Source organism: Vombatus ursinus, unplaced genomic scaffold (assembly GCF_900497805.2).
Source record: "Vombatus ursinus unplaced genomic scaffold, bare-nosed wombat genome assembly UNPS02006779.1, whole genome shotgun sequence".
Taxonomy (NCBI): Eukaryota; Metazoa; Chordata; class Mammalia; order Diprotodontia; family Vombatidae; genus Vombatus; species Vombatus ursinus.
The window spans coordinates 25,322,635-25,343,946 of NW_020946557.1; the positions used below are offsets into that span (position 1 = coordinate 25,322,635).

The 21,312-nt window shown below is 35.6% G+C and overlaps 1 protein-coding gene across 1 annotated transcript in view; it reads right to left on the reverse strand.

Moving 5' to 3' along the window:
- The window catches only part of STX7 (syntaxin 7), a 60,748-nt gene that overhangs the window by 24,128 nt on the left and 15,308 nt on the right, over positions 1-21,312 (reverse strand). The window lies entirely within an intron of this gene.

Consider the following 21,312-nt stretch of genomic DNA (forward strand, 5'->3'; position numbering starts at 1 on the left):
AACATGCACAACAACTTCACTCTCTGTTTCTACCATTTCCTTCCTATGTTCTTATACATATACTCCTTCCTAGGACTGGGGGGGGGGGGGGGGGGGGATTTATTCAACCATTCTATGATATCAATTGGCTGCCCCACCTCTTTGTTTCTATTTGGTGCTTCCACATCCATACCATTCATTTAACAGTTTGACTTCCAGCCCCCTCCCTTACCCAACTGAACTTATTTTCTCAAAGATTACCAATGATTTCTTTGTTAGTAAATTGATAGTCTTTTCATAGTGACCCCTCTTGCATCATTAAATACTATTGAACATCTCTTTTCCCTCAATGATCTTTTCCTTAGTTTCTGTGACTATAAACTACCAGCTCTCATTCTACTGCTTCCAGTTATCCCTTTTTTCTCCTGTTCATTGGCGCCTCTTCCTGATTCCTTATGTCAGGTGTTCAAGGCTCTATCCTAAACCCTTTCCTCTTCTCTCCTTTTTTTTTCCCCTAATCTTATTCACTAACTGCTTCAACCACTAGCAGTGCCTCAAATTTGACATCTGCACAATGCAGATCTAATTGTTAATTCCGCCCCCTCCCCTCTTTCTTCAAGCCTAAATCTGACTTTCTAGAGAGAATGAATCCTCTTGCACCAAACAGAATGAATCTGATCCCTTTAATGCATGACAGCCTGTCAGGTACTTAAAAATAGATATCATCCTAGCTCTACCACTTACCTGATATGTGACCTGGACTTTACCTCTCTAAGCCACAATTTCTATATCCACAAACTAAAGCAATATGACAGAGTAGAAAGAACACTGGATCAGAGGTTGTAGGTTCAAATCCCAGCTTTTCTACTTACTAGATATTTGACCTTGGGCAAATCACCACCATCCCTTCACACTCTCTCCATCTGATTTGGCCCCAGATAGAAATATTCCTAGCTACTGCTCCACTGCCCTAATACTTCATTTCATTATCAGCAGATTCACTGAGATTACAATACTTCACAAATAGTGAACAAACAATGAGGAAAGCAGGTTTTATTCTTCCCAGCCTTCCTCATCTCTATCACAGCTAGAGTCCATTGCCCTATTTTTGTGTTGTTCAATCATTTCAGTTGTGTATGACTCTGTGATCCTACATGGCATTTTCTTGGCAAAGATACTGGTATGATTTGCCATTTCCTTCTCCAGTTCATTTGACACATGAGGAAATTGAGGTAAACAAGGTTAAGTGACTTGCTCAGGGTCACACAGCTAGTAAGTGTCTGAGGCCAAATTTGAACTCAGGATTTCTTGACTCCAGGCCCAACACTGGATCTGCTGTACCACCTAGCTGCCTCTGCCCTATTTTACTAATTATTTTTTTTTAATCCAGCCAGTAGGTTGCAGAAGCTGTACAAAACAGGTTCGAAAGCTGCCAGTGCTCTTCCATTTATTAGCTGTGTGGCTAGTCCCTTAACCTCAGTTTCTTCATCTCTAAAATTGGGATAATAATACTTGTGCTGCCTCATAGGGCTGTTGGAGAATCATGTAAAAAATCGTGAGCTATAAATATGTTCTATCACTTAGGCTCGGATAAGCCAGAGAGATGAAATTCTGTCAATTTTGCTATTTTTTAGTGTCTTGGTTCATCTTTGTTATAAGGAAAGAGTTTAAAACTACTGGGTAAAAGATCTTCAGGTCATTGTGGATTCAATTTCTTTGTTACACCTCTGTCCTAACAGAAATCTAAAGATGGCAGATCGGAATTATGAAGGTTCAGACATATTTCTAAGTTTTTTTTTCATCTTCTTCACATTTTTTTTTTTTTTTGCTTAGATAGAACTTAAAATAGACATTACTGGGCAGTGATGTAGAACTTATGGTAATGGGAAATTGGAATAGAAATGTTTACAGTTGAGGCGAATAGTGCAATGCTTCCATAATTAATACCAAGATTATAAAATATGTAAATAAGTCAGTCCTACAAAGAGTAGTTACAGGATAGCAATTTTGCTTTTAATGCTTGTTTGCATCCTGTGTCTTACAACGAAAGCTAAACAGAGTAAGAGAATTTAAGTTAAAAATATCACTATGCTTAGGTATGCTTAGGTACCTAGAGCTTATAACAGCTTAATCAAAGACAGTCAGCTCTCCAGTAAAGGGCAAGCCCTCCAGTTTTATATGTGCATGATTAAAACGTCAAGTGGAAATAAGTTGTTAAAACCATCTTCAAAGTAGTGAGGTTTCACTCATTTCTAAGAAAAAAAAATCCTGTACCCCTTTTTCCTTTAAAATGAGTGATTTATTTATAATAGTCATCATCTATTTGCTCATTTATAGGATAGAGGGAATGGTGATATTCTAATTCCCAAGGCAATTTTGGAAATTATTCTACAAATCACATTTCATTTCTTTATTGGCAAAAGAAGATGATGCAATGAGTTCTGTTTCCAAGCAAAGATTGAAAACTATGACTACTGGCAGAAAACACACACACACACACACACAGAAAGAGAGAGAGAGAGCTCATAGTAACTATTTCTATTTTGCTAGTTTCAAAAGAATTTCAGGCTGCCTTTTACAGTTGGTTTTTCTTTCCCTCTCTGAACACAGGGAAGAATTTTCTATTTTTGATCTGTTTTCCCTTTAAGGGTATTTCCTTATGACCCTAACATATATTTTTTTATCTTCTGAAAGATTGGAAATCTACTATGCAAAAAGGTACTTTGCCATATATACAATTAAGGGCTATACTAGTACTGTACAGATACCACGCCATACCATTTCAAGATCCTAGATGGAAGTTGGATGAGCTAGTCTTTCATCCCAACATTATTCTTTTTTCTTCTTGGAGCACTGGCTTATAAAATTATCATTATTCACAGACAAAATAAAAACTGTATATAATTTTTTCCAGGAAAAAAAAGGTCAAAAACAGTAAAGGCTAACACTTACATAGCACTTCAAAGCTTGCAAAGTATTTAACAGAACTACTTAAAAAAGATGTGATGTTTCCTTTGCCACCTCAATCTTTATTTGTTTCTTCTTGTTAACCAAAGAACAAAAGAGTTCTGTGCAAGTATATTGGTCAAATCAATTCAACATTTATTTTGTTTTGTTTTGTTTTGTTTTGGCTAGGCAATGGGGTTAAGTGACTTGCCCAGGGTCACACAGCTAGTAAGTGTTATGTGTCTGAGGCCAGATTTAAACTCAGGTCCTCCTGATTTCAAGGCCGGTGCTCTATCCACTGCGCCACCTACTGCCCCTTACTTCAACATTTATTAAATGGCTACTAGGGCAGCAAGGTGACACATAGATAGAGTACTAAGCCTAGAATCAGAAAATCTCATTTTGACCATAAAAAGCTACCAGAGCTACAGAGAGCACTTGTTTCTGATACAAACTGTGTTACCCGGGGCAAATCACTTAACCTCTAAGTATGCCACACAATTAACTTTTTAAGCTTATAAGGTAAAGAATACTTGCAGATATGCTTTGGTTAAAATGAGTTTCCTCATCTGAAGTTGCCTACACTGGTGAAATCACAGGCCCAGGAAAAATAAATAGAAAATTATAAATAAATATACTTTAATAAAGCATGCAGAAATAATTTAACAATTGTTATGGATAAGCGATTTATAAATATATTTCATAGATACATGATTATATGGTTATTATAACAATTTACAAATAATTATACAAATACAAATAAATAGAATTTAATAAGTAAGACCTCTTGGTAGCAAAAATTTGCCACAGATCAGCACTTAACAATAGATTGGTAGATAAAAGAATTGGTCTATGGAAAGAACACTGAAATTGGAATCAGAGGATGGTTCAAGATGCAGTTCTGACACTTACTAGCCATGTGAGCATGAGACAGTTATGATTTCTCTAAGCCCTGGCTTACTCATCTATAAAATGGAGATAATAACATATGCACTTCCTACCTCACTGGATTGTTGTGAAAAAAGATATTTTGTAAACTTTGAAATACTATATAAACATAAGATATTATGAATTCCAGAACAGACTTATTCAAAGTATTAGTGAAAATTCTAATGAAATCTAAGAAAATCCAAATTTGTAAATAAAAAAAAAACTATTTATTCATATGGCAACAAGCATTCTTGACCTTACAAGATTCACCACTGGATTCTTTTAATTAGCAAGCTCTTCAAAGCATTTATTTAATCCTTCTCCACAAAAATTAGGACAACAAATCTAACTTTTATGTCAATATTTTGAACCAGTCATATCATTACTTCCTTTCCATTAGTAATTTTAAGTATTTTTAAGAATTTGTTTTATAAATGGAATCACTAAAAGAATATTTTTATAATCACAAAGTAATTCCAGTATTTGCTACATAATTTTTTTAAGCCAACCTTATCTATAAGACAGGAATCTCAACCTGAGATTCACAGATCCCTAACCTGTATCCACGTAAAGATTTTTCAGGAATTGGTGAATTTAAATCAGAAAAAATACATCTTTATTTCAACATAATTGTATTTCTTTGTTATCCTATGTATTTTATTTTAGATATTTAAAGATATTATTCTAAGAATGGGTCCACAGGCTTAATCAGACTGACAAGGGCAGGCTAGGACCCAAAAAAAAGATTAAGAATCTCTGTTTTAAGGTATAATTTTCAGTCTGATTAACTCAAATCCACATATCCAATAATCTATAAAATATCCTTTTGCTATTCTCTTATAATTTTAGTGTTTTAGAGAACATACTATTCAATGAAGGAGAGGTACATGTTTTTATACCATTAAGACACAGATGAATACTCTTGTGTGTGTGTCTGCTGCCACCTGGTGGCATAACTAAAAAGAAACATCCTACTGTCTGACAAGACAATTTGCTCCTTAATTGGTTACTATAATAAAGGCCCCAAACACTTATTCACTTATTCCTGCAGTACATAAAATCCCAGGGTATATTCCCCTCATCTCCACCAAGTCTTTGCTGTAATACACATTTTGTATTGCAATATTGTAATTGTATAATTGCAATATTGTGAACCAACATGAGATTAAGTTGTAGGGGACGTAGACACCCCTTCCCTATAGCACTCCCCCATGTGCACCTGAATACCAACCAGGCCAACTCTGGTATTAAGCAGACCCACTCAAGCAGGACTTTGTCTTTAGAAAATTCCCCAAAAAGTCTACCACAAGATAAGAATAAGGTTTCTCCAAGTAACTAGGAGGCTACACTAATTATCTTATCTCCTGAATCCTAGAGAGTTGTTGTGAAGATCCAGTGAGAAGATACAAGCAAAGGCCCTTGGTAAAACCTCAAGTAATGTAGAAATTTCAGTTATTAGCAATGCCCCTAAGTCCTAAGCAATGCCCCAGCTATCCTAAGATAGCTAGCAGCTAAGATCTCTAGCAGCTTTCGGCCACTGGTGGGATAGCAATAGCACCAGGCTATGAGTCAAAAGACGTAGAGTTCGCTGTATTAATCCCCATTAAAAAAAATAATAATAACAGCCTCATTTTTACTTCCAATCAGCTCTCTGGAGGCAGATAGGTGACTCAGTGGATAGAGCACTGGGCCTGGAGTCAGGAAGACCTAAGTACAAATTCAGCCTCAGACATTTACTAGCTGTGTGACCCTGGGTAAATCACTTAGTCTCTGTCTTCCTCAGTTTCTTCTACCATAAGCTAGTTCTCATTATGAACTATACATTTTGAGCAAATCACCTGAATTCTATTTGTTTCTTCATCACAACCCACATTCTGTTACCTCTCTCACAGTGTTATGAAGATCAAAGGAGATAAATGTCCTTCAAACTACTTTAAAAAAAATACATAAAATTAAGATAATAATAAATGTTAATAATAATGCCAAGCACTTTGTATGGTATCTACTATACTGTGTTAAGCACTTTACAAATATTATCTCATTTGATCCTCACAACCATGAGAGATGAGTTGCTTTTATTATTCCCATTTTACAGTTCAGGAAACTGAGGCAAACAGGGGTAAAGTGATCTGTCTAAGGTTATGTAGTTAGTGTCTACGCTCAGATTTAAGGGCAGTTAGGTGGCACAATAAATAGAATGCCAATCCTAGGGTTGTGAAGATCTGAGTTCAAATCCAGCCTCAGACAGTTACTAGCTGTGTGACCTAGGGCATCTTAACCCTGTTTGCCTCAGTTTCCTCATCTGTCAAATGAGCTGGAGAAGGAAATGGCAAACCACTCCAGTATCTTTGCCAAGAAAACCCCAAATGGGGTCACAAAGAGTCAGACGTGACTGAAAAATTTTTGAACAACAACATAGTTGGAAGCATCAACAAAGAGTTGGCCATGACTGAATAATAACAAGCTAAAATTTGAAGTTAGGTCTTCTTTACTTCAGGCCCAGGGATTTGTCCACTGTGCCACCTAGTTGCCTCAAAATACAAGCCATTCTTATTAGTAACACAACTGAGTAGTCGAGTACTACTTAGTAGTAACTTTACTAACACTGAACTTCATGAGCAAGTCCTGAGGGTTTTATCTAAGAAGAGGGGAAGGGAATAAGCATTTACATGGCATTTACTATGTTCCAGACTGTGCTAAGTAAGGGCTTTAAAATTATCTTGCCTGAGCCTCACAATAAGCCTGTGAGATCAGATGCTGTAGAGGAAACTGAGGAAGACATACACTAAGTGCTTTGCACACAGCCAGTAAGTGTCTGAGGCTGAATTTGAACTTAAGTCTTCCTGACTCTAGGACCAGTGCTCTATCCACTGAGTTACCTACCTGCCTCTACAGAGCTGACTGGAAGTAAAAATGAGGCTGTTGGTATTATTATTTTTTTTTTAAAACGGATTAACATACACTATTGCTACAATAACTTAAAATCACCATGGAAAGGCAACAAAATTCTGGTCAAATATAATGTTAGTACTATGTTATAAAAGTTAAGGGACATGCCCATCTTTTTTTTTTTTTGTTAACAATTAACTACACTTTTCCTGAAATATACTCCACAAAGGGGCTTGTTAGAGTTACTCTCTCCTCACTTCCACCTCATAGAATTTCTAGGTTTCTTCAAAGCACAGATCTAGTGCCAACTCCAACCAAATGCCTATGCTGATTTCTACTCCCTCTCATTCCCTTATTAGTACTCTCTCCCATTTGAATTTATGTTGGATTGTTTTGTATTCACTTTCTTGTGATAGCTTCTATCTCCTGCACCTCAAACCCTTAGAATGTAAATATCTTCAAGAAAGAAGCTGCTTATATTGTTATTTGTATCTCTCAATACCTAGAATAGTAACAGGCATAGTAAGTGCTTAAAAAAAATTTGAATTAAAAATGTTAAGACCTGTCTGTTCTATAAAAACATAATGTATCAAGTTAAAAATATGAAATGAAGTTAGTATTTTAAAATTAAAAAAAATATTCTGGTGGTAAAGTCAAATTAAAAACTAATTCACTTATGAATTTAAGAGAAATTCATTCCATTGTAGAAAAAAAAAACTTTACAAGTGGAAAAACTTTTCAAGAACATAGGAGTATTTGTTAAAGCATCTAAAAGTTTGCTATTGAAACAACTGCAATTCCTTCAATACTATCTCTGTCCCATGATCAGTCTTGTGACACTATCAGGGAGCAACAACATAGCATCTTTATATCTCAAAAAACTGGCCTGACTTGTTTAGTGATAAAAAAGAAAAAAAAGAAAAAAAAAGCACTCTTGAATAGGGAAGAGAGTAGAGACTTGTAAAATCCCAGCGTTCCAATTCACTGAATTACAGGCTCCCATCTAACATGCTAGACCTCAAAAGGAAACATTTAGCTCTTTATAGAAACACAATACTCCTACCTGAGACCAGCTTTTTTTTTCCCACTCAAGCAATCTAAATTTTGTTACAGAAGAAGTTTTCCAGTTTAAAGTTACTTGATTCCTTCTAGAAATTCCTTCAAGAAATTTGGTGGAGGAAGAGGTTATGAAAAAGGAATTTTTTAAAGGTTTAAAGTTACTACGTGTTAAGACAAGAGGCAGTATGACATAGTGGATAGAAAGCTGACCTCTCAGTCCTAACAGTCAGGAATACCCTGGGTTCAAATCTTGCCCCTGACCCATACAAGGCAAATTGCTTAACCTCCCATGGTCCCAAAGAACTTTCTAAGGATATAAATTACAGATTTGCAGATCTGCACTGGTAGAGGGAGTTTCTTAAACCACTGAAATTACAAATCCAGGTAAAAATAAACAATTAATAAGAATAAGAATAACATGATATGACAGGACTGAGTCCACTAGGAAGCCTATGTCAGAACACAAAATTATAGATAACTGAGGTTTTCATAGAAAAAGACTGAAAGTCACACAAATTGGATGTTTATATATGATGATTGCACTTCTTAGCACGGACATTCCAATTCAAATGTTACTTCAGATCAACTTTTGGAGCTTATTGCTTAGAGGGGAGGAATAATCAGGAAAGTCCAAGTAAAGATATTGGTTGATTGTTATTAACAGGAAGCTTAAATGATATAAATAGGTGATTTAAAGATGGAATAGCAATGAAAACATGATTTACACATAAAAGGTGATGTTATAAGCAAGTTGAGCATGGAATAGTTTATCTGTCAGATTTATAGATCCGAGAAGAATTCAAGACCAAAGAAGGTATACAGAGCATTACAAAATGTAAAATAGATCATTTTGATTATGTAAAATTAAAAAGTCTTTGCACAAACAAAACCAAATACAACCAAAATTATAAGGAAAGCAGAAAATTGGGGGAAAATTTTGCAACAAGTATCTCTGATAAAGGCATCATTTCTCAAGTATATAGAGAAATGAGTCAAATTTAGAAAAATACAGGTCATTCTCCAAATGATAAATGGTCAAAGTATATGAACAGGCAGTTTTGAGACAAATAAATCAAAGCTATCTATGGCCATATGAAAAAAAATGCTCTAAATCACTATTGATTAGAGAAATGCAAATTAAAACAACTCTGAGGTACCACCTCATCCCTATCATATTGAATAATATGACAACAAAGGAAAATGTTGGATGTTGGAAGGGATGTGGCAAAACTTGGATAGTAATGCACTGTTGGTGGAGTTGTGAACTGATCCAACCATTCTGGAGAGCCACTTGGAACTATGCCCAAAGGGCTATAAAACTGTACATACCCTTTGATCCAGCAATACTACTGCTAGGTCTATATACCAAAGACATTAAAAAAAAGGTGAAAGGGCCTATTTGTACAAAAATATTTATGGCAGCTCTTTTTATGTTGGCTAAGAATTGGGTTGAAGGGATGCCCAACATTTGGAGAATGTGGTATATGATTATTATAGAATATTATTGCTCTATAAGAAATGACAAGCAAGATGATTTCAGAGAAACCTGGAAAGACTTACATGAACTGATGCATAGTGAATAGAACAAGGAGGATTTTATATACCATAACAGCAATACTGTTCAATGAAGAACTCCAGATGATTTAGTTTTTCTCAGCAATACAATTCTAAAGGACTGATGCTGAAGCATACTATCTGCCTCCAGAGGAAGAACTGATATTGTTTGAATACAGACTAAAGCAGGCTATTTTTCACTTTCTTTCTTTCCTTTTTTTCCCCTTTTATTTGAGTCTTCTTGTACAAAATGACTAATATGGAAATGTTTTACATATTGTACATATATAACCTATATCTGATTGCTTACCATCTCAGGGAAGGGAGAGGGGAGGGAGGAAGGGAGTGATAGGACTTGGAACTCAAAAACTTTAAATAAAAATGTTTTTAAAGGATGGGTAGGGAAGGATGACATACGTGGGAGATCCTTCTTCTTCCTATCCTCGATCTCCTTGACTGGAGTCTATTTTTACCAAAACGATTCAATAGGCTCACTTCTGGGCAGATTTGCTGCCAGAGGAAGGAGTTAAAATCTGCCAACTAGGATTCAATTACTATCTCTATTGTGTGCCAACAAGAAAAATTCTTTATCTCTAGTTCTGACCTCCTACCAGTTCTTTAATTCTCAAAAATTCTCCACTAGGGTGGAGTGACTGAAAATATGGTACAATATATTGTACATTTATGGTACTGTACACGTATAGTAAATACATAATATTGTTAGGGAGCATAGAGATTATATAGTTTTAAAATAATGGTCCATGACCTTCTTGCCAATGATAGAGTTCATTCAGCAAGAATTGATAAAAAATCCACTTGCTAAGAATTCTGTGAATCTAATTTAAAAAAAAAAAGGAAAGGGGCAAAAGGGATAGTGAAGAAAGCGTTCTACATCTATCAGTCAAGTGATACAATCAACAATAGTTACAATGTAGGAAGAGAAATATCAGAAATGACTAAGTACTTCATAAAAGAATAAATATAAGGAATAAGCAATAAAACTCATGGATCAAATGTCCATATGCAAATGTACAAAATACAAACAAGGTGAACTAGTCATCAGTACAAGGAAAAAAATTTGGCTTCATAGGTGTCACTGACACTTGGAGAAAGTAAAACCTATGACAGGAGTATGACTCTAGGAATATATAATTTATTCAAAAACAAAAGATTTAACTAAGTGGCAGGGGGAATAGGGTGATGTAGAGCAGAGTTGTACATCAATAAGGTTTACTTATATAAGTAATCCAGGTAACCAGAATGGGGAAGCATAGAATGAAAGATTTAGTAAGGAGAATTTAAGTCAAGATTAAGGGTGATGGTTGTCTAGTTGTTCAGTCATGTCTAACTCTTCATGATCCCATTTGGGGTTTTCTGGGCAAAGATATTGGAGTGGTTTGCCATTTCCTTCTCCAGTGGATTAAGGCAAACAGAAGTTAAGTGACTTGCCCAGAGTCACACAATTAGTAAGTGTTTGAGGCTGAATCTGAACTCAGGTCTTCCTGACTCCTGGGCCAATGCTCTATCCACTGAGCCACCTAGCTGCCTCCTAGACAAACACAGGTTAAGTGACTTGCCCAAGGTCACACAGACACTAAGTGTCTGAAGTCAGATTTGAATTTGCCCATGTCTCTAACCACTGAGCTACTTAACTGTTCCAAGAGTGACAGTACAGAATACTATTGTCATCAGATGGAGGAGTAGGTGAGACTTCAATTCATTCTCTCTCCCCCTTCCTATCCCTTCCTTTCTGTGGCTGCCTCTGTCATTCTACCAGCTCTCTGTGGACTTTAATGCAATTTATTTATATTAGTACAAATCATTTTTCTAAATCATCATTTTTCTGTCAACTGGTGAAGCACAAGATTACAACAACCTTGCTAGAGTAAATCTAAACTCCCAAGCATGGCCACCTACTAATTATACACATCCTTTTTTGCCTAACTACTGTTCTTTAGTACTGTCTGCTTCCGCCAAGCATCAACACACTTAGTGCCCTTATGACTTTCCCCATCCAGCTTCAAAGGCTTACCATATGCCATCCAATTTGTTTAGAATGCCTTTCACAGCTTACAAAATCTACGAGCTGGAAGACACCTAAGAGTTCATCTGGTCCAACCTGTACCTGAACAAGGATACCATCTGTCACATCCCAATTACCTCCCAAGGCAACAGAAACCACTTTGGAATAGTTACAATTGGAAGTTTTCCCTGGCGTTAAGTCTAAATCAATTGCTGTAACAACTCCTACCTACCGGTCTCAATTTTGCTCACTGAAACAAAACATAACAAGTGTAGTCCCTCCTCCACAAAACAGGCTTTCACGTATTTGAAGCAAGCTATTATCATCCTCATGGGGTAGCACGGGGCTATGGAAATAATGCTAGCCTGGGAACCAAAGCACCTGGTCTCAAAACCCATCTCTAATATTTGTTAGCTATGTGACCCTGGACAAATCTTTTACCTTTTTGGGGTCTCAGTTTCCTCATTTATGAAATTAAGAGGCCTAGACTAGATATTGCCTCTAAGGTCCCTTCCAGCTCTAAATTAATGATGCAGAGACCCTGTAATACTGCTATTTAATCTCTATTTTGTATGAAAGATTCCTCAGTTGTTTAAAACATTTGTTTATTCACAGGGCACTTACACATGGAATTACAGCTTAGATTTAGTAACATGATCAAAATTCAGATAATTTTTTTAAAGTTTCTCTACATAATGACTAATAAGCCCTGACATAAATATATATTTTATATGTATATATATATATATATACACATATATGTAAAGTTTCATGATACATGATCAAGCCAATCACAGGACAAAGGAAGTTCTCTTTTAATTCACTAGAACAATGCTTCCTAGATTTTGTTCTATAAAACTCTTGTATTCTTGAACAATAGTAGGAATTATATAACTAACATTTGTATAGGACTGTATGATTTGCAAAGTACTTTACAAATTATTTCACTTCATCCTAATAATAACATCCCTATGAGGTAAAAACCATTTTTATCCCCATTTTCCAGATGAGAAAACTGAAGCTGAAATCTTAAATGACTGAGCCAAGCTCACACAGGTAATAAGTACCAAAGGCAGGATTCACATTCAGACTTTCCTAACTCCCAATCCAATATTCTAACCACTCTATCACTTAGTTGTTTCTGAACAATGTGAATAGTGGTTCCATGAGAAAACTTCTGTGCAAATGAAATCTTTCCTCTCTAAAATAATAAATATAAAGATTATGTGTATATCGAAGTGTTTATTGCATGCACCATTTTTCCTCAGCATAAAAATAAACTTTCTTTCTTCTATGTCGTTTCTTCAACACTCCCTCTATTACAAGGCACATTTCATACTCTTAAGACAAGCAACTGTAAGTCCCGTAAATATATTTCAAGATGGAAAAAAAAAAAACATTTCACAGCCAAAATGGCTTGGGAAATGATAACCTAGAATTTTCAAAGGAACTAACGGAATAATTTGCCAGAGTTGTAGGCTAGGACAAGAGAATAGCTCTAATGAGGTAGAGGTAATTTTATCTTTTGTTTTTTTCTCTTCTGGGGTGGGGATGTAATTTTTTTTTAAATCTAAAATTAAATCAGTATGTAAAACTAGATTGAGGTACAATTAGACTTACTTCTACCTTCATTTTTTAAGAGGAAAAAGGTACTGTCATTCTGGAAATATGTAATCAGATTGCCTTGCAAACTCAACGCAGAAAGTATGTAACTGGCATTTTAAATCAAAAACATCTCATTACTGCAGTGAAATTAAAACTGCATTAAAAACTAGCTCATAATGTTGAGCTGTAAGCAATTTCTGAAGAACCCAAAGTATAAGGCACATTTACAGAAAATCATTCTTAAATACTCCATTTAAGTCATCTGATGAAATACCCAATTTGCTCAAAATTCAGTTCACCATTTTCTCTTTAAATTTTTCACAGAATTAAGATAAGAGACATTGTTTTGAGGTGTATTACACTGATTAAAAGATACTGAACTAACTAAGCAAATAACAGGGAATCAGGATAATTGAAAGTCAAACTGTACTGGTACTTTCTCAGTATCAAATGAGATCTTTAGCCCATCGTGAAATCTACAAACTGAATCTCATTATCAATTTGCTGTTGCATTTGAGATACAAAGAACAAATCAGATAAACAAAAATCATGTATTCTATGTTATTAATAGCTCCCCCTATTAAATCTGAGTATTTTACAAGTTAACATGTCACTTTATCAATGAAATCATGATCTCATCATACTCTTCAATTTACATAGAACATTACCAATCCATTCATCCTTATCCTTCACAATTCTTGTCCATATCTTTCTACTAATCTTGGTTCTTGGTGAATCAATTCCTTAATCATTAGACAAAAATGCACATTGCAAGTAGCAATGATTAAACTGATGGCTCTAGATGATCTAAGAACCCAGTAGTTCTTAGTATCCTTTTCCTACTTTTTCAACACCACCACCATCACTGCAAGAGTGATAAGGAACCCCAAGAGACTGAGGACCATTTTTTATGGTTGCCTGTTTATTTCTTTAAAAGTATTTAATAAGCACCTGTTGCATTCTAGATACTATGCCAGGTGTGAAGGGTACAAAGAGAGAAATGAATCTGTCTCTGATCTCAAAGAGCTTACATTGTCTTGGAGGAAGCAACATATACACAGAAAAGCAAATACAGTTCAGTTTTAAATGTGATACAGAAGAGTTTATATTTTATTCTTGAAGCAAAAGGAAACTAATGGAAATTCTTGCACAAGGCAATGACATGTTCAAACCTATGCTTTAGGAGTATAAGATTGGGGACATCATTTTGGCAGTTATGTGGAGGATGAACTGAAGAAGGGAGGAAACGGGGACAAGAAAACCAATTAGGAGGCGCTTGTTAGAGCCCAGGCACCAGGTAAAGAGGACAGGGAAGTACAGGGATGAATTTAGGTTATGGCAAGGGTGAAAAGAGTTCAAGAGCTGCAAAACAGTGAGAATATTTACCCCACAGTTTATCTGTCAAAGTAAAAAAAAATTAATGAAAGAATTAAATGCAGTTCTTCTAAATAATATCTGCTAATACAGTTAAGATATGATTCAACTCAAACATGTGACTATTTATATTTCACCGCTTCTCAAGAAGAGGTTTATTTTGTCTTCTGACAAAGAGGTGGTGAACTCAGGATACAAACTGAGACAATATTTTTGGATTTCGTTAATGAGGAAATTAGTTTTGCTGACTACATGTGTTACAAGGTTGTCTTTTCTTCTCCCCCTACCCCCACAATGGGGAGGGGAAAGGTAGAAGGAAGAGAACATAGATTTTTTTTGTTAATTAAAAAAATTAAATTTTAAAAGAATAAGTCTCTTCTGTAAAACAATATGCACCCATATGGTGTATACTGAGACACATGGTCTCAGTAAATATACAAATATACATATATATATATATATATGTATGTGTGTATGTATGTATATATTCACTTTTCAGAGAAATTATAAAATATCTAAGGTAAAACTCTCTTCTCTGAAAATTTAATAATTTATGACAGTTAATACTCTTCATCAACAGGATGGACTCCTGAATGTTTTCTCCCTTCTCAAATTACCACAGATTCATTAATTTGTGTATGTTGCATTCTCTCTTCCTGCCAGTAGAATGCACGCTCCTTGAAGACAAAGTCTATTTTGTTTTCATCTCTCTAGTCCCAGTATAGTGCCTGGAATGAACATAGCAGACAATAAATGTTTGTTGAATTGAATCATAGAATCTCAGAGCTGGAAGGCTTAAAAATTATTTAGCTCAACCCTGTCACTTAAAAAATGAAGAACCCAAGGTTTTTTCATCATCAAGGTTAAATGATTTTTAACAACTACTAAAATAACAAAGTTCCTCAGAGGACCCAGGTTTAACTCTGGCTTTTGATTACTTGTGGGATGTTGGAAAAATCAATTTACCTCCGTAGGCCCCAATTTCCTCATTTGTAAAATGAGGCGCTATAATTGAATGGAGTCTAAGGTTCTTTCCAGCCCTAGATTTATGATCTTCTTTGATCCCATGAATGAAAGATTCTACACCCTTGTGAGTAGTTGTTGTTGTTATTTGTCCTTTTTTCTTAAAGAGGACCTTGACATTAGGAAGGTGATGCCACGACTTACAAGTGAATTGGATTTAAGTGACAGAGGGCTGTGCAAAATCACCAGCCTCACTTTCTCCTCCAGAGCCATCTGGGTTCAGTGGCAAGATAGAGATCAGAACAACTGGAGATGGCCCCCACAGCCCAAGTAGTTCATCCTTCCTATAAAGCTATGTTGGAACTATAATTGAAGGGGAAAATTTGGGAGAGGGTTTATATTGCCTAGGTTAAGAATTTTATTTTCATGCCCAGCACTGATCTAAACCAGCACCTGTTATTAGTCAGAAAGAAAATCCTACCCGTTGAGCCAATGAAACTGTTTAATTACTGCTCCCTCCCCAAAGAGATTTAAAAATCCAACTAGTATTTTCAGAAGTAACATCTAAGGTAAGTTCTTTGGAAGAAAGTGGTATACTTTTTTAAAATGCTTTACCTAACAACCTCTCTTCCACTTTTTACTACTGACCTACCCAAAGACAAACAACTCCACCTTTATATACATACCAGTTCCACCAACTTTTTGAGGAGGGAAGGAGAATGGGTTCAGTTGTGGTTTTTTTTTTTTTTTGTTTGTTTTGTTTTGGATATTATGAGAATCTGGTGACCTGAGCTTTTTTTTGTTCAAATATGGAGTGAAAGACATGTTCCCTCTTCAAATAGGAGTTTTTCATTTATATTGAGAATGAAATACTGAAAGGAAGAAAGGAAAGAAAGAAGGAAGGAAGGAAGGAAGAAAGAAAGGAATAAAGGAAGAAAAGAAGAAAGAAAGAAAGAGAACAATCACAGTTTTAAAGCAGCCTGATTAGTTTCTGAACTTGGTCTGTAGTCTTATGGAGACAATAGCTACAGGTTAATCCCTCTATGTGCTAATCTTATATCTCAGATTCATAAGAATGACATACATATTTTAATATTGACTAAGCAATATATATAAATACTGACTAGTATTTTAATGCTAAGTGAGCCTAATCACCATCCTAATGTTGCAAAGAACATTTCTATTTGTTAGAGGACTGCAACCCACGAGAAAAAAATGTGAAAGGTAAAACATAGACTCAACACCATTTAGAAATGTAGAGACTTATTATTAACTTTAAGCCTTCCTAAGATGACCAGTCAAAAATTGTTTTTAAAACACTAAAAATAGTTGAAGCCAACACTATGATTACAAAGCAGAAGTGAAAAGGAAAGCTGGGAGATATGTTTTATCACTTGAACTAAAGTGGTGTTTGTTTTTTCTTTTTTTAAAGCATTGCACTCTACAGCAATACCTTAATGGCTTCACTATGTGAAGCTGTAGAACATTATTAAGTTTCACAAAAGATGATCTCCTGTATTCTACACACTGAAATCCTCATGCATAAAACCTATATCATTTTGTTCAGTTCACATGAATTCTTTGTTTTTTTTTTCTCTCAGCACCCACCTCAATTTAGGAGAACGGAACAAAGGAACAAAGGAAGAAAAGGAAGGGAAGAAGAAAGAAGGAAGGAAGGAAAGAAAGAAGGGAGGGAAACAGACAGAGAATTATCTGCCTTGTGCTTTGTATAAAACAAGTATTATTATACATGCTATTTCTTAAGGCTTCTGTGTCCAAGAAACCCTAATATCTAATATTCTTGGATAGAAGCTCTGCTGACTTATCTCCACGCAGCCTGACTATACTATCTACTTCTACATAAACCTGAGTGGACAGAAACTTGAAAAGAACTCTATCAGTTGTCATATGCCTACTAAAAATGGTATTAAAAGTTAATTGGTCTAACTATAATATTTAAAATGACTAACTAGTTGGAGTTCATCAAAGTTTTATATAATATTTAAAAGATTAAGAGGTTTTCTGTCCCATATGGTAGAATTAGGCAGGTTTGGCTTAAGGAAAAGCTTAATAACAATTCATTGGAATAAGTCCCCTCAGGAGGAGGTGGGTTCCCCTCCACTGAGCCCCCTTAGGAAGGTTGATTCCCCTCTATTCAATGTCTACAAACAGAAGCTGGATGACCCTTTGGGGACATAGTGGAAAGGATTTTTGATCAGTTCAGGATGGATTAGATGGCTTTTCCCACTCAAATTCTTTGATTCACACTTCCTACCAAGAGTTCATTATAAGGATAAATAACATCCAAATGCCATTTTCTCTTCAACTTTCTTTTATAAGACTGTTAATTCACAAGGGCCCGGAAGACACATATTTAGCTTGTGAAGGAAGCACTTTAAAAGTTCTGAGGTATTCATTAGTCAAGCACAGAAAGGACTATTGGGAATTTTTTTCTCCAGAAAGTGAAGTGAAAGTTCACACTTCTGTCTTTCATTTCCACAAAGTTTCTGCACTAAATTTATGCCACATGTTAGTCTACTTACTATATTCCAGCAAATAGTACAGTGCTTTGGCACACAATAATCACTTAAATAAATGATAACTAAATGAATTACATAAGCATCCTTCACAAACTCAGCTCTGGCACATGTTGTAATTGAGAGGTGGTAAGTAGTCGAGAAAACTCTCCTGTGGCTCAGGTTAGATCTCACAGAATATCTGGGCTTTGGTGGCTTAAAGACAGTTCTGAAACTGTTCATCTTCACTGATTCGCAAACTTGATTTTTCCACTTCACTAGTCAGTGAGGCTCGGGGAGGGGGTGGAGAGCATGAGAAAGTGGGGACTAAATGATGCTAACAAAACTCATAAAAAGATAGATTTGTTACCCAGAATGCCAATTTACAATGAGAGATGATAATAACAACAATTACCATCTATTTAACGATTTGAGGGTGGCATGTTAGTTCATTTGCTTCTCATAAAAACTCTATAAGGCAGGTCCTCTTATTCTCATACTCATTTTACAAATGAGAAAACTGAGGCTGAAAGAGTATATCTGCTATACCAGTCATTAGGACAGATCCACTCAGGAGAAGAAAAGTATAGAATAGAAGATTGTTTTGGGGAATATAGAATTAGAACCAACTAATCTGGATGTTATAAAGAGATATTTTCATTGAAATAGATAACCTACTAAATTGCCCTCCAGTAATTCTAGGTAAGGGCAGCTGTAACTCTAGGTACGGCACGGGGTACAATACCTGGCCTGGAATCAAAATTTACTAGCTGTATGACCCTGGGCAAGTCACTAACCCTGTTTGTCTCATCTGTTTCTTCATCTGTGAAAATGAGCTAGGGAAGGAAATGGCAAACAACTCTAGTATCTCTGTCAAGAAAACCCTGAAAGGGAATCACAGAGAATTGGACACCACTGAAAAAGGACTGAAAACTCTAGGTATGTAGAGGTGTCAGCTCCTTAAGGGGAAGGACTATTTCCATTCTTGTCTTTGTATCCCCAAGACTAGCATAGTATCAGCCACTTAGTAGGCACTTAATAGGTGGATTAATTGGATTATTAGGCCTATTCATTAGAATTAGAGTACTCTTACCTCTCAATTACAGGATTTAGAGCTGGCAGGACCTTAGGAATAATTGAATCACAATCTCTCACTTTATATATGAGAAAATCAAGGCCCTCAAAAGATCAAGTCACTTATCCAAGGTAACATAAGACCAACAAATAGGTGCTAAGCCATATGGTACACAGTATCTATAAAATAATTCAGTGGAAGAAAATCTACCCATTTCTCATTTCCTTTTCCACTGCAGACTAGTCCTTATAATCTGGCATTACTTTTATTCTAGACTTTTTGCAGATCTTCAGTAATATGATCTCAGCCAAGACTAAGGTTATAATTAATGAGATTACATCTTATCTTTTGCTGATTTGTTTTTTGAGACTGGGTCTCCTTATGAGATGATAGGAATGTAGGTTTTGACTTGTTCAGTTTCTTACTGTGGCAAATTCCTGTCTCCTCAGGCAATACTGCTGGCCTCCACCACAAGCTCACCATACTGGTGCTTGATTTAGCATGGGTGCTGGTTGGCCTTTGGCCCACTGCAGCTCCGAATTACTGAGCTCAAGCAACCCACCCGCCTCTGCCTCCCAAGGAGCAGAAATCAAAAATATTATGGGCTTGTACTATCATACCTAGCAGTTCACATCTTATCTTAAAGTTATGAGATTTGGAATTCACCATAATTTTATCACTAACTACATATTCACAAACCAATCCCTTAGGGTAGGGTTATTCCTATAGCATTTCATCCATTATTCATGGTAATTCCAATTAGTTTCAATTTCAGGAGTCTAATATTTTTCTTTCTTCAAATTCTAGGTCTTTATCACATTTGAAGTCGCAAGCCTCTTATATAGTGATTACACCAATAAGTACTATGGCAAATACCTTCCTAGAAACACAGTTACCATTCAATTAACTTTCTCCCTTATGAATCATTAATTAGTGAGAAAACCCCAAATACATTCCTTTCTAGGACCTGCCCCATACACAAGCTCCAATTCCAACATATTTCATATACTCAAATACTTCATTTAATAATCTCATCTCATCTCATACTTTCTAGGAGAACACACATTTTCTTTGTGGATGTCTTCTCTCTGGGAATTCCTTAACTGGGAATTCTCCCTCCCAATATAGTCATTTTTCCATCAATAAAGAAATGCCACTCTTTAGAATGCCAATTGGCTTCTTTTTTTTTCCCATATGATTTGGATCTCACCACTAAATTTCAATATATTACAGCTAAATAATAAAAACTATACCCCAATAACAAAATAATCAAATATCAAAATAACCAAAGCAGTTATTTCTACTGCTAGTGAATAGAATGGAAAGCATAAAGAAGATGCTTCTCTATTATCATCTACTGGACTAGACTGAAGGTTGGAAATATGGGGTTAAATTAGGGCCAGGACATATACTGTGAATTCAGGTCTACAAATATTTATCAAATGCCTCCTCCATTTAAGGCACTGGGTTGGGTTCTAAGAATAACAAAATCAGAAAAAGAAAACATTCCCATGCTTAACAAGCTTATATTCTGCTGAAGAAATATAATATTTGCACAAGTAAATATAGTACAAGGAAAATTGAAGGAGGAAAGAGCACAACTAACTGAAGAGATTAGCAAAGACTTCACAGATATGGCAGCTAGACTTGGAAAGAAGATAACGCTTCTGGTAGGGAGAGATGAAAGAGGGCAATGCAGACATCATGGATGGCTTGTGTAAATGCATAAAAGCAGGAAATGAGAGTATCAAGTTCAGGGAACAACAGTTCCCTTCATTTAGAAGAAAGTTTGGGAAGGGTATGGTATGGAAAAAAAAAGTCTGGAAAGGTTAAGAGGTAGTAAGATTTTGGAAAGCCTTATGTTCCAGGAATAGAAGGTACATTTAATCCCACAGGCAATACCATGGAGGGTTTTATGATAGGAGAATAATAAAGATAAATTTGTCCTTAGACAGATTACTTTAGCAGTTTTGTGGAGGATGGATTGGACATAAAGTAACCAAAGGGACAAAGAGTAGTCAGGACAAGATTAAGACAGGCCAGCTTAGCGGTTGGTCTTCCTGGAATATACAACACAGTGAGAAAGGGGCCTGATCAGGACCAAGTCTTTTTCTACTTATCCTAAGCTGCCTATGTTTATATCTGTACAGTCACCAAAAGTACTAACTGCTCTATCAAACACCTATTATCTCATCTAAATCACAGAAGCATGGCAATAGCTAATATTGTTGATCAGGTTGAAGTTAATCACCTCTAGAAATCATTCTTTGGTAATATGAAACCTACATGTGAAACAGATAATCAGGAAGTATATTAACTCTGCCTACTAGAGTAGTCTTTAATGAGTAGTCCAGAGAACTCAATTATGCTATTTCAATTTCTAGGAATTAAGATATCAC